Source organism: Python bivittatus, unplaced genomic scaffold (genome assembly GCF_059951505.1).
Source record: "Python bivittatus isolate LINGU-HERP-01145 unplaced genomic scaffold, Pbiv_v1 ctg000980_np1212, whole genome shotgun sequence".
Classification (NCBI taxonomy): domain Eukaryota; kingdom Metazoa; phylum Chordata; class Lepidosauria; order Squamata; family Pythonidae; genus Python; species Python bivittatus.
Window position 1 is genome coordinate 35,018,017 of NW_028277125.1, and position 13,785 is coordinate 35,031,801.

At 37.9% G+C, this 13,785-nt stretch overlaps 1 long non-coding RNA gene across 1 annotated transcript in view; it reads left to right on the forward strand.

Moving 5' to 3' along the window:
• Positions 1–5,334: 5,334 nt before the first annotated feature.
• Positions 5,335–13,785, forward strand: part of LOC148213567 (uncharacterized) — a 78,152-nt gene continuing 69,701 nt past the window's right edge. The window contains exon 1 of the long non-coding RNA XR_015794425.1: positions 5,335–5,419. This is a non-coding gene — a long non-coding RNA (uncharacterized LOC148213567). The remainder of the gene's footprint in view (positions 5,420–13,785) is intronic.

Here is a 13,785-nt window from a genome sequence, read left to right on the forward strand (position 1 = left end):
AAGCTTTGCTTTCTCTATAACATCCATATTTGCATGATCTCACCACTGTTTATACCTGGAGAAGATCTGAAGCAAGGATCTCCCCATGGATAAAATTCTGCACAGAATTTTATGTTACACTAAGATCCTATGCATATTCAGTAGGTTTTCTCCTTCAGACCTTCTCCTACAGTATATGGAAAATAGCAGGGCCAGGCAATGGGGATGTGAAAAGGGGGAGAAACCAACAAATATAGCCCCATTCTCCCTCAGTCATGTGATTCGAATTGTCCAAATTCAAGTATTATTAGCAACATAAAAAATATTGGAAGGATCTTTGGAGATACCTTAGGATCAGTTCACATTTCTTATTCGAGTAATGTCTTGACTTTAATATCCAGTGGCATGAAAATGTTTGTCTGTTTAAACCAAGTACAAGCCATTTGTAATCAGAGGAACCTGGTTCAGTGAGAAAGTGGAAGCATGCATAGCCTTTGGGATCCGGCTTACTGTTCAGCAGCTGATCGTTGAAAGAAGCAGAGGAGCACTTAGTGTCCAGCTTAGTGGAATTAACTCAGAAAGGTGCTGCTGCTAGAAAGCTATGGAGAAAGATGCAGGCTTAGGGAAAACATGAACAGAAGGACTACCACTCAAGCATATGGGTTATCTTGACTTTTGAAGTATCCCACTAATGATGTACTTTCATGGGGGGGCAAATTGTTTTTTTGCAGCTGCAGAAAGAAAAGCAACAGAGAAATCTCTATCATGGGTTAGAGTGTATTTGGAGTAGGGGATGAATGAGATATAGTTTGGAATGCAAATTGGGAATAATAAAGTGCTCCAGTGCCACTTTAACCCCTTAGGTGGAAGGGCTCAAACTTTGAACCTTGACTAACTATGGCACTTATCTTATCCGTTTTGGACATTAGATAATGTGCCCCTATTCTTTCAGGCATTTGACCTCATTTTAATCAGTCTATAATGTTGAGGCATTAAGGATTTCCTCAATGAGTCTCACTGCTAGATTCTAATTGGTTGTACACCATTGTTGGAATCCTAAACGAGCTGAAGAGCATGATTTGAATGCAATAAACAAATGTAGGGTTTTTATTTAATTCTGCAACTGTCCTTTTCCCCTTTGCATTAGTTTATTGCTGCTTTAACAGAAAGATTCAAGCAAAGGTGCTATGTATATTCTCACAGGAACAAAGAAATATTAGAACCATCATGATTTCACTAAAATTATGAAGATTCATGAAACACAGAAGACTGATGAGAAAACAACCTAATAACTGAAGTCCCCTGCAGGCTATAAGTGTAGATATCCCTATATAAAAATAAGGGTATTTCCATGAAAGACTGTGAGAGGATTGTTTTTATAAGCAGAAAAAAAACTCCTTATGCTTAATGAAGAACATTTGTCCCCAGCTGAACATCTTGTCAGCAATAATCATTTTCTTCAGTCTTTATGACAACCCAAAGGAATGATCATATTTCTGAGAAGATCAAAGGCCTATAAAAATCAAACAAGGAATTTACTGGGTAAAATTCTGAAAGTAGAGGAATGGAGGGAAAAATACACATGGAATGAACAGAAACCCACCATAAGATATAGCTGCAACTTGGTCTATTTTGACACAAGAGACTTAAACAAAAAGGACTTCATAATAGCAACATGGTATCTGCTTTTCATTATTTGGTTCAATCACAGGAGTAAATCAACAAGTTCACTAATGATACCCAATGCAATGTGCTTTTGTAGAGGAATGGGAATCAGCAACCCAAATATATGATGCCAGCCACCCAATCAGATTTGTGCGCAGCAGTTATTTTGCTGCCTAATAACATTAAAAAATAAATGGTAGTAATTCCTGTATTTTCCTATTGCAGAAGTGATATGTGTCTATTACTTATTAGTGTTGTAAAATGTTTGTTTTTGCTTATGTTAATAAAACTAACACAACATTATAAGTAGGAAATCTACAGTTTCCATAATTTGAAGGAATAGTTTATGAGAATAACTTTAGGATCCCCTGGGGTTGTGATGCCAGCCTGCATTTGCAGAGAGAACAGCCAGCTCCTCACAGCAATTGATATTTTGTCTTGAGCAGATTCAACACTGGGGGTGCATGATTCTGTTATATAAAACCAAGGGAGAATCCTCAGCCTCTCCTATGCTTTTTTAAAAATTAGAGGTAGAATTCTTAGGAAACAGAGAAAAGGGTTGCTGTGCCTGACCTGGGAAAAGAAGGGAGCTATACCATCTCCCCAACAGCTTTGAAACTATCCGTGGAGGCTAAGGGAGGTCCAGAGAGAACGAACAGAGGACTTTCTTTGTGGTTCCGGTTATTTCTAAAAAATAGGTCAATGTCTCATATACTGGAGGTTAATGGAGAGGATGCCTAGTGAGGTGACCCCTTGGAAGATGGTTTGGGGCAGCAGAAACTATCAGGCTGCTATGCCAAGGCAGCAAACAGGGTTAGGTGGCAAATCCACAGTATTTCTGGTACAGGAGGTTTGAGATCTCTGGTCTATCACCGTATGGACATAGCCCTGCTTGCTACAACTGGTAACTGGTAACTGATAACTTGTCCTCTGTTGAATATTTTATAGCACATCTCTCAATATTCAAATTTTAAAAATGTGGGATAAAATCATAATCATAATAATACTCATCAGCATTGACCAAATCACCATTAGTCAGTTGCAAAAGGTGGCTTTACTTAGAACAGCTTACATCCTGCGATGATACCTTTAACACCATTGAACAACATCTGCCTATCCCAGGTCCTTGGGAAGGACTCAATAGGTGGATAAAAATGCTAAACAACTGACTGACTGTGCGACCAACAGTAATATGCTGTGGTGGTGGTGGTGGTGTCACAAAATGGGGAGTTTCCTTTTTCTTTTCTTTTTAAAAAACATAATCAGAGAAATGGAGGAAGTTGTTGATATCATATCACCAAACACTAAATATGTGAGTAAACAGGGATTATGGGACTTTCTAAGTATTATGGGTGCAGAAGAGGGAGAACTAGCTGTGTGACTGCCATTTAGCATGATATGGAGTATAGCCCTAAAATTAATATATGTTAGGCTTGTGCAAATAATTCACCAAGAAAAATGTAAAGCAAAGTGGCTGTGGATGGTCATATATGTGGATGCTTTAACAATCTGAAAAGAGATGTTTTGCCTTTGTTCCTCGTGTCCCAAAGCACCTTTTTAAAAGGATTTGAACAACCTTATATATGTAATATTCTTTACTGATTTGAATTAATGTTCAGACATTATTTCAGAATTTGAAATTTATCCTCAATCTAATGAAGGTAACAAAATAGAACAAAATCCATTGCAGATCTCTACCAGACCCTGTGTAGTAAGCAGAATATATATTTTAATTGGATGTCTGGTAGTCAATGTTATTTAACAAACAAAAAGTTATGCAGCACATGTAATCAATTGACAGCAGCAACCACCACCACCACCATCTTGATGTAATGAATGATTAATATACAATTACCTAGCTCATTACACCAGTAATGCAAATTAGCTGCCTGAATTAGTTCAGGGGAAAAGCTCACATTTGTTCAGAACTACTCAATAGCTTGTTGCAATGATGACAAATTGTCCCCTGTTCAAGGACATGGACTGAAATCCTAATGAAACCAAGATCCCTTCTGGAGAGCCTGTTTTTGCTCCGAACTTTTTCAGAACTTAGTCTTGTCAATCAATTTAGACAAATAAATATATAGGAAACAATCTGGTTATTTCTCAGAAGATTGGCGGGGAGATATTCATCAGAGTAAACAGTAAGGATGGGAAAGCTCGAAAGGTCTGACCCTGATTTCCAGGACCTGGCACTTAATTGAGGCTGGTTACATAGCAAGAAACAAGAAATGCTGACCACACGGCTCAGGAGTATACATTACAAAATGCACCCTTCTTCCCTTCCCACTGCTGTTAACCAGAAAAAGATGACAGATTGGATCAGTGATCAAAGGTCAGATCCTGAGGCCAAAGCGTGTTAATGGTGGGAGGGAAATAGTTTTCTTGATCAGCAGTAGAGTTTTCAGACTTTTAAAGTAGCATCACCCAAAATATATGTATCGCTGCACATTCTATTTCTAGCTCATGAATAGGCATCACACTTCTTGTTTTCTCAACTTCAGGGATTGAAAAAAGAGTGGTAAATTGGATGAAGCTCATGGGCTACTTGTAGCCCACCTGTGTACTGGTTTACAGACCACAGAGGATGGGTTCTTAGGATATACTAAGCCCAAACATAAGCAATGGCATGGTGCTAGGGGGTAGCCGAATGGGAGACACAAAAATGTTGCTGTTCAATGCATTTAAACTGAGTTTTCCAGAATTGACTTTGCCTAGGGAGGAGAATCCATCCTGTTAAAGAGAGAAATGCAGGACAGGGTCTTCTCACTTGGGGCACCTGCTTTTAGAATACCCTTCCTCTGAGGCCAGGCTGGCATGGCCATATTTATCTTGTGGTGCTGGTAAAGCTTAGCTTTTTACTTTTGCATTCAGGACTCACGGTCCTTTTGTTCCTTGAATGCTCCTGTCTCACAGCTTTGAAGGTTATTGCTGTGATTTATCACCAAGCTACTATTTATGTTATTTGAATTTACTGTTACCAGGGTTATTTTATGGATGCTAATCCATTACAAGGACTTCTGGCTAGCAAGTGAGCTGTAAGTATTTTTAATAAAATAAAGGATATAAAAGCCAGTTGTTGGGCTCACACACCGTGGTTTCCCCAAATGTGGTTTGTTGGGTTTTGACTTGGGTTAAAACCCAGCTATTGTGAAGCATAATTTATGGTATAACTTGCTGTGTGAAACTAGCCATTTGTGTGATTCATTTAATAAATCATGGGGAGTAAAACCTTATTATAATCTGCAAATTAGATCTGTATTTATAATATGGTGGACACATTTGTAGAAAAGGGAAGTATACTCTTGCTTTTTTCAAGACTTAACCCCCCCTCCGCCTTCCAGAAAGGCACTTGGGGAGCAACACGAATATCATCTCTCCTTTTGCCATTTTTCTCTCCTTTCTTACCCTCCTTAAGGACACTAAGAAAAGCAGCCACATTTACATCCTACACAATCTAAGGTTTCTTAGCTTAGTTCAATACATCACAACACCCAATGCTGAACTGTATTTTAGCTTAGCAAGATGTGTTGAGTTAGTTCTGTAATTTCATTAGTCCTTAGAGCCTGTTTTCCTAAGAAGAGTTGTTGTTGATCATTAGAAAAAGTCAGTTTGGAGCTGCAGTTCATTGTGAGCAGAGTTTCCAGCATCACACAGTTCCCTCATGTCTTCTGTATATTTCTCTTCTACAGACACACAAAGCAGAAGAAAAAGCAGTGCCTAGAAGAGGGGCCTGGAAAGTATGAAGGAGTGCCGCTTGGAGACAAAGAGGATGGTGAGGATGTGTAGCTCTTGGCCAGATATTCCCCATCACATCATTAAAGAAAATCATGCTATAATTCAGAATTCTATTATGAGAAATCTGTCTTATCTTGGAGACCAAAGTGTTGTAGTTTTGCTATCAGTGGTACTATCATTTAAACAGCCTGTCTTCAATATTCTTGAGAGCCATTTCCTTCTCATTATAAAAACCTAGAAAAAAATGGAATTTTGCAAAGCTTGTACCATTTTTGTGTAACCAGCACATTTTATTAAGAAAGCTTTCACAGTTATTGGGCAGATACATTCAGACATTTATGGAACATCAGATATAAACCCTTACAGATGTTTAATTTAGTTTGAATTAATATAGATTCTTATTCCAGAAGACTTTGGGTGGCTTACAAAATCCATAAAAATGTAAACAATTAAAACAATTTAAGTGGAGAATCATTCTCTATCATAGTGAATGTAAGTAGCTGTATGCCAAACAGGTTTGGATCCAGACAGGCCCACTGTCAAATAGAAGTAATATCAGCATGGTTGATTAAAATCCCCCAAAATGCAAAAATGCAAGATATTTAAGGGGGGGCACATCCTTTTCAGAAAATAACCTGATGAAGATTGAGCATTCCTTTTGGCCTATCATTTTTAAAACAATTCTGTTTTTCTTGTAAGTGAAAGTTCAGCAAACTTTTGATTGGATTGCCAGAGGCTAGTTAGAATTGTTTCAGAGACTAAAAAAATGCTAATTGGCCATCTTGGTTTATTTAATGCTTAGACAGTATTTTGAGGTATTCCTCATTGTGTCCATTTTTTTTTGAATAAATTCATTCTTTAATACATAGAATGTGATTGGCAGGTTTTGTGGTGTAGCCAGTGCCTGAGAATCTTAAATATCTCACTTTTCACTAGCATGCTGTTTCTGCCTCTTTGACCATAGGTCAAAGACTGAATACATATAGTCTCTTCTCTCTTGATTTTTGTTCCACTCAGGATTTCTCCGGAACAATAATTTAAAGAGTTTTCCAGATGGTTAAATGCTATTCACTGAAGAAGCTGAATAGCACATTAATATATATGTATGGTGCTTTCTAATCTCCAAATCTGTCATTTATTTAACTCAGAGGGGATGCAATGGAGAGAGAAGTAGGATATTTTACTACAGCATAATGCTGAACAGCTGTGCTTGGAGTTGATCATTATTCTTCATGTTGAAAAAATGTTCAGTCACAGTCCATCACTTAGGAAGGTCTTTTAGTCGTGGTGCAAAAGATTTGGCGGATAACTAACCATAAGGTGAATTCAATCTGTCTCATATAATAGCAGTATCTATTTTGAGTCTTTCTATTTTGAAAACAAAACAATAATCCTATAAGATCAGAAGTAATTTGTCCCTCCAGTCTTGTTGCTGAAAATGCTGTAATAAAGAATATTTAAACATGAACTAATTGATATCTTCTGTGTCAGACTTTTTAATGCTTGGTTTAGAGCACCAATTTGCCGAATCTGCAGTACTGATCTATGCTACAAATCAAGCATTGTTAGCTTTGCTTTGGAAGAAGGGATGTAGTGGGTGGTAAAGCATCGACCTTGTCTGCAAATGGTCTTAGGTTCTAATCCACCTAAGCCTGAGGTTTACCTTCAGTCGGGCTCCATAATCTCCAATCAATGTGAAGAAGATGACAGTAGTGTCTTGGGGGAGACTTATTAGAATTAGTCTAGCACAATTAGGCTGGCTGGGGAATTCTGGGAGTTGAAGTCCACATGTCTTCAAGTTGCCAAGGTTGAGAAACACTGGTCTAGCAGATCTGGATAACATGGGATTGAGAAATGTATTGGAAGTTGAAGTGTTGTGTGCGTTTGTGGGAGTGCTTCTGAAAGCATGAATCTAACCTCCTGAGCAAGGATTAGTGAAGGAGGTTTTATACAGCAAATACATTATAGGAACAGGCAAAGCCTATCATCTAGTTAAGTGCATTCTGCCAGGAGAAGAGTCCAAAAGCAGGTTCTCTGTGCATGCACACCTAGGAAGAAAGGCAGGTGGAAGTGATGACAGACTTTAGCTCTCAGCTAAAGAGCAGGCAGAGTGGCAGACAAAGGGGAACACAAAGTACATTTTTAACTCTTTACCTACATTCTACGTCCCCCTTATGATCAGAAAGTAATGAGGTGCTCAAGAGTGAGGGCCAAGAGATTTAGACCTCCATCAAAACACAAGTATGTGTGAATAATCTGAATTCATCATTTTATCCCTTGTTTGCTTAAGTCATAAATACTTATTATGGTACAGGTCAATCTTTGCAAAATTCTTCAAAGGATTTTCTTTTTTAATGTGAAAATGAAGGTCCCCCCACAAAAGAGAGGGCCAAATAAAACAAAGAGAGCCAGTTTGGTGTAGTGGTTAAGGCATCAGGCTAGAAACCAGGAGACTCTGAGTTCTAATCCTGCCTTAGGTGCAAAGCCAGCTGTGTGACCTTGGGCCAGTCACTCTCTTTCAGCCCTAGGAAGCAGGCAATGGCAAACCACTTCTGAAAAACCTCAGCAAGAAAACTTCAGGGACTAGTCCCGGCAGTCGCCAGGAGTCAAAAACTAACTCAAAGACGCCACACACAGAAAACCCTGCAACAATATTATCAGTTGGCAGACAATTCTCAGGAAACAGAAAAGGCATGTTAATCAAGGAAACTGATAATTCATAAGCCTATTCAAAATGAAGTTGCTTATCCATTATAGTTCAGCACATTATCTTGGCATAATTGCAATTCCTCCCCATAGCAGACACATGACATTTTCTTTTCAAACATACATCAATTGATTTTAATGCGAGATCGTTTTGGAGAAGCAGGAAAGACCAAATAAATCCATTGCAACCTGTAGAGATAAAATTCTAGGCCTGAAACTTTCATTATTTTTTCACAGAAGCAGATAATTCTGTCTTTTTCTGAACATTGATATATTGATATATTGTATTTCCTGCTTCATTGTGGAAATGAAGCAGGAAATACAATATGCTCAAAGTTCTAAAACAGAGTGCTTTGAAATTTCCAAGACTAGCAGGCAGAATTGGGAAAGAAAGCATTCCCTCTTTTGTGGGAGGAGTGGGAGGAATTTCATCACAGTGTGCCCAAAAGGAGAGTATAAATGTAGATAAAACCAAATCTATATTCAAATAACACTGGTACTGTGGCAGAGGATCCTAACATTTGCTCTGTGCCATTTTGAGTCTTTTAGAGGAGTGTTTCTCAAACTTAGCAATTTGAAGATGTCTGGACTTCAGCTCCCAGAATCCCCCAGCCAGCATGCTGGCTGGGGAATTCTGGGGAATTTATTTATTTATTTATTTATTTATGTTTCAAATTTGTCACTGCCCATCTCACTGCAGAGCAACTCTGATGGTTTACAGTAAAAACAATAAATATTAGTTATAATAGAATAAATATGAATTAAAATACATTACAAGAAGACTTCCTATATAAAAATAAATATTTTAGATTTGGGGAGCGTCTTCAAGGCGCTAGCCACCCCCAGGGTTGGTTATATCCCTTCTCGCCCCATTGAAGTCCACACATCTTAAATTTGCCAAGATTGAGGAACAGTGTTCTAGAGAGTTGATCTGCATAACCAGATTGTCCAGTGTGAGTATGAGACACTATTTCTCAAGGACAGGAATATACCATGTTATCCTCTAAACAGCCGGCTGCCCCAGGAAGACAACTTTACCCATCTTGCCTTCTAACACATCAAAGTAGTGTTTGCTCACTTGTGCCAGCACAAGCAGTATTGTTTGGTTTGTCTGCATCCTCTTGCTTCATTGAAGGCACTCCAACTGACTACTGTGTGCTGTGGTGGGAATGCCCCATCCTCTCCATTTTGTCCTGGGTTGCTGGGCTGCCTGGCCTCCTTCTGATGGGACCTTAACTAGTGACTTTCTTTTTTTCATTTCACATGGATCAGTGAAACACTGGACCAAAATACAAGTCCACCAGTGGAATAGTGAAGACTGGGCATTTTTAAATAAATGACTTTTTAAAAAAACAAACAGGGTGAAATTGACAAGACTTCTGTCAGTTTCCTTTTCCAACTTCAACATAATGGGGAACTGTGTTTTCTTTCCTTTTCCTTTTCCTTTTCCTTTTATAAGTTCACTAACAGGGGGCCTCCTCCTCCTCCTCCTCCTCCTCCTCCTCCTCCTCCTCCTCCTCCTCCTCCTCCTCCTCCTCTTCCCCCCTCCCCTCCCCCTCCTCCTTCCCCAGGATAAAACTGCTAAGACTTCTTCCACTTTCCTCTTCTAGCCCAAGAAACAGAAAGAATGGTAAAACTCTGCTGTTTTCTTCCTTATTTATTTTACTGGTCCTCCGGTGATCACACTACACAGGAAGTTGTCAAGTACAAAGGGAAGTCAGTGGAAGATGTTTATCAATGAATCCACTAGAAGTGTGGTAAGCATGGTGTGGTCATCATCATGTCCAAAGCAGAGGGAAGGGTTTAAAATCCAGAAAGAGATTTCTTAAGCTGACTTCATTTTCAGCCATATTATGTGCACAAGTCAAGCAAGCTTAAGGCTGCATGTGTGGAAAAATTCTAAGAGTGCGATATGCTGGGGGCAAGAAGTAGAAGAAGGAATGTGATTTTCCTTTTGAAGCCAGTGGTCCTCCTTGCGCTCAGAAAGAGGAAACCAACATATCATATGGTCAATTTCCAAGAAGAAAGAATTGTTCTTAGGTCTCTATCTTGATTACCTCTGTACATGTAGCATACAGTCATCCACCAGGAGGGTCTGTAGGAAACAGATGCATTTAAAACATTTGGGTGGGTCAGTTGAAAACATCTGGCTTACCTAAAACTATAACTAAAAATTGTTGCTTTGAACTGATTGGGAAATTTATACTCACTATAGATGTTATGCAAGATTGAAAAGAATTCCTACACAGCTGTCTTACATATAGTAAATCAGATGTTGTTGAATGTGAATTCACCCTTATCTACAGTCACTCCTGGGAATGAAACTGTTTTTTTACTGTCTTATCTTGTTCTGCTAAAAGTAGAAGAAGCATATTTTGTCTCATATTTTGAAGAAGCATGATGAGACAGTGTATGTATCCAAGTCGAACTTTAGACAACATGTATTGTTTGAAAAAGCAGAGATAATTGTAAAGGGCATGAGAAGCTGTAAAAACTGAGACTGGAAACACAAATATAAATAGAAGTGCTTTTGGAACAATATTTTTTTTGGGGGGGTTAGGAGCATAGGTTCATTGAAATAATATAAAAATAAATCAGAAGTAGTACTTTTGAAGCTAATTATGCCTTATGACATAATTATATCATTATGATGACCTTCATATTAATTTCTGTAAAAAAAACGTTACGCAATATTCTGTTCTTAGGCTATAGGATTTGCTAAAAGTAGGATTGTCAGATTAAAGCAAAAAAAATCCAGTGACCACTAGATGGTGATGATTCATTAAAAAATGCAATCCCCTTGTTGCCATCTAGTGGCCCCCTAGATTCTTGCAGCACTGATCTGGTAGCCTTATGTCACATAGCTGGAAGGATCTTTTCAAAAAGCAAGATAACTAAAAGGTTTAAATTGATAAACCTTTCTGTGTTTATCAATAAGGACTGAAGAGAGGGTTGTAAAACCATTTTGTAGAACACAGTTCACAGATCATTTTCCAATGATGGGGAACCCTGCCTCACCAGAGTTCCAAATGGTAACTTTGGGGGCTTATGAATTAACTATTGGAGTATACTTCCTGGGTATTAGCCATTCTTCAAACACCTGGTGAATTCAGACAGATGTGAAATGAAATATGTAAGGTTACAATGTTTAATTAAACTTCATTATGTCAGCCCTTCAAGGTAGACCAGACTAGGAAATCAGAATTTCAAATGCTAAAAATGCTAATAAATTCTTTTATTATAAGATTACAGTAACAGAATCTTGAAAATCTTAATGTGCTTCCCCTCTCCCTCCCTTTATCTTTATGAGGACCACGGAGAGTCCTGTCTGAGACACTTTCTCAAATTACATTTCTGTCCCGGACTCAGATTTCATTTATCTGACCATTGTCTTGGTTGTGGCTCTTCCTCCTGTTCCTCAAGATTATTCCTACTTCCCATTACACATTGTACTTTGCCATGACATTTGGTCTTCAACATGAAAACTTAGATGCATGAATATCTTTTAAGATTCTGGAGTTAGACCAATAAAACCATGACTACATTCACATATTGTACTAAATCATAATCTGTTTTGCTTAATATTGGCCTAACATGGTACCAGGCAAACCAAAGTTTGTGAACCACATATAGTCTCTCAAACTAGATGTCTGGTTCATGGCACTCTTCTAAAGAGGGTGAGGCTGATTTAGACCTAATTTTGATATGGGGGATGAATAGGGATTGGAGGATAAAATATATGCCTTAATCTAAAATCCCATAAGAAATTCAGCTGATTTTCTTGTTTTTCTGGGTGTTATGAAGTTAAATGGATGTTTAAAAGCAAGTTGTCATTTTCCCCTTCAAATTTGCTAAAAATTATAAAATTCTCTGAAAATTTTGGTCCTGGCCAAAATTTTACATTGCAATACCACTGGTCAAATTGTTGCAACTCTCAGGCAGGGCACACACATAAAGTATGTATGCCCCCCAGGCCAAAAATATTTCCTAACCTAGCATGTTGTATAAATGGTAGTTTTTGTACATATGATAATATTTTAATACCATGATTATGAAGGAGAATTCTTCAGGCCAAGTTAAAAGTTCCTAACCCAAATACATCTTCCCATGGAAAACAAAGCACTGAATCACCTATATGGTGTCAAATTGGGCAATTACTCCATTATAAAAACATTTTCTCAGGAAAACTACACTGTCAGCTTTGCTATAGAACATTTAAAAGGCCAAGAAATGCTATTAAGCTGGGAAAAAATACTGGAAGCGAAAAGTAACCGCATGTTAGAAAGAAACTATGTTCATGAAATACTGCCTCTTTCTTCTTCCCAAACCCCATTGTCTTTGAAGTCCTGCCCTGTTGCCTCCTAGTCACACCCTAATGGCCTCACTAACTTTACTTAGCACATGATGTGTTATATTCAATGGAATATCTAGTTGCTCTGCCCAATCCAGGGCCAGGTAAAGGCCAACTGATGCCCTAAGCACAGCCCAACAGTGGTGCCCCTTGATGGAAGCAAAACTCTCATTCCATGAGATGGAAATAAATGTGATATCCGATAACATCTTCAAACCAAACTTTTAAACTTTAGTCATTCACCATGCCAAAGAAATTTCTTTTAACAATGCAGGTTAAAGTCAAACATAGCAGATAAGGACAATTACAAAAAAATGATTAGTCAAGTGTGATAGTGAAGGTGTTAAGGGTATGATAGCTAGGGGAAAAAACTTTATGGTGCCCCTCTTCTCTTTTTGCCCTAAGCACATGCTTACTTTGCTTAATGGTTAATCCAGGGCTGGTCCACTCTCTCTCTCTCTCTCTCTCTCTCTCACACACACACACACACACATATGTAAGTCTCTGAAAAGGGAGTGTAACTCTTTAGGCCTGTCTTTGCCTCCAGCACTGTCAATAAACCAATCTCCAGTTAAAATGATCCACTTCAAAGGAAATATTTCCTATGATGGTTAAACAAACCTTGCGATATGTGCACTCTTTCACTATTTAATCTTTGAGTTGGCCAAGTCTCTTTCCAAGCAGGAATGGAAGAATAAACCTCCACAGGTTTCTTTTCTTATATCATACTGCCCATTTGATTACTGTAGAATGTCAAGAGAATCAGTTTTACCTTCCAGCTTAATATGCTTGGTAACCTCTCTACAAGGTAGCAGAATAAAATATTTTGTCTTCTAAGTATTTTTGTTGTCTAGACAAGAAATTGATTAAAGTGGCTGCTTGATTACAAAATCAAATGAGTTCCTTTGGAACCCAGTGACCGTGTACTTAACAATATTGATGATGTACAGTTAATGATGTCGAAAGAGTGATGCAATTAGGATCCTCTGAAGAAAACAGGGAACCATAATTTAATTGTTTAATGGTTACTATTATATTTATGAAACTTAAATGTATAAAGGATGGACCTTATAAGAAACATTTCTGCACTTTGACATCCCAATTCTTTAAAAACATTGTTTTAACTGAACTAGGGTTTGATTTTCTAAGAATTTTCATTTGTTTGAAATGATTTATATTGGAGAAGAATATTTTTGAACTTCAAAGAATGAAGTCATTTAATCATAGTTAATGGAATAAATGGCTGGATTTACACAACACATTATGTCAAAATAAAGCAAACCACATTATGGTGTAACATAATGTGCAATGATGGTTGTGGTAGCAGTAGCAGCAGTTTTATTTTT